This window comes from Cetorhinus maximus, chromosome 11 (assembly GCF_964194155.1).
Source record: "Cetorhinus maximus chromosome 11, sCetMax3.hap1.1, whole genome shotgun sequence".
Classification (NCBI taxonomy): Eukaryota; Metazoa; Chordata; class Chondrichthyes; order Lamniformes; family Cetorhinidae; genus Cetorhinus; species Cetorhinus maximus.
Genome location: NC_135889.1, coordinates 56536267 through 56537699, shown reverse-complemented (window position 1 = coordinate 56537699; position 1433 = coordinate 56536267).

The window sequence follows — 1433 nt, the reverse complement described above, 5'->3', positions numbered from 1 at the left end:
CACTTAAACAGAGACCAACTGGATTTTGTGCATATGAAGGAACTAGAATTTTGTGTTGAAAATACAAAGTTTGTGCTAAAGATGCATTTCCTGTGAAATCATCATAATATGGCTTTAAAGCCCATTAGCAGTCTCCTGGATGGCCAATTTCTCTTTTGAAGTGCAACTCAAAAATTTCTGTGTAAACCTTTGCTATATATCTGTGCAATCTACTTTCTAAATTGAGCCTTCCTGACTAAATAGGGTTTATTTTTTAAAGGCAGTATAGTGCCTTGTAACCTGTCACCATCCAGTGAATACAGCCATTACATAGCAGTCCATGCCCATGTGCAGCAAGACCTGGACAACGTTCAGGCTTGGGCTGATAAGTGGCAAGTAAGATTTGCGTCACACAAGTGCAAGGCAATGACCATCTCCAACAAGAGAGAATCTAACCATCTCCCCTTGACATGCAATGGCATTACCATTGCTGAACCCCCAACCATCAACATCCTGAGTTACCATTGACCAGAAACTGAGCTGGACCAGCCATATAAATACTGTAGCTACAAGAGCAGATCAGAGGCTGGGAATTCTGTGGTGAGTAGCTCACCTCCTGACTCCCCAAAGTCTGTCCACCACCTACAAGGCACAAGTCAGGAGTGTGGTGAAATAGTCCCCACTTGCCTGGATGAGTGCAGTTCCAACAACACTCAAGAAGCTGGACACCATCCAGGACAAAGCAGTCTGCTTGATTGGCACCCCTTCCACAAACATTCATTCCTTCCACCACTGACGCACAGTAGCAGCAGAGTGTACCATCTACAAAATGTAGTGCAGCAACTCACCAAGGCTTCTTCGATAGTACCTTTCAAACCCGCAACCTCCACCACCTGGAAGGACAAGGGCAGCAGATGCATAGGAACAGCCCCACCTGCCAGTTCCCATCCAAGGCACACACCATCCTGACTTGGAACTATATCCCTTCACTGCCACTGGGTCAAATCTCAATCAGCACTGTGGGTGTACCTATACCAGATGGACTGCAGCGGTTCAGCGTGGCGATTCACCACCACTTTCTCAAGTGTAGTTAGGGATGGGCGACAAAAATGCTGGCCTAGCCAGCGACACCCACATTCCATGAAAGAATTTTTAAAATTCTCTCTCCAGATGCTGAGAAGGTCTTTGATGGCATGTAATGGGCCTTCTCATGAGAAATGCAGTTTTTTTCCTTTGGCTGCCAGATTCTGTGTCACACTGCAGGGATTTCAGTGTTTCTCAAAGAATATAAATTATCCTGATATGTTCATAATATTCTATTTCTAGCCCTAATACCTGCGTTGCATTGCTGTTAAACTATGCAATCAATAATGATAGATTGAAGGCCATTAGCCTGGACGAGGTTTTCAACTGGTGTTGGAATCTTCTTTTGTTGGGCTAGTTAAGGATATTGG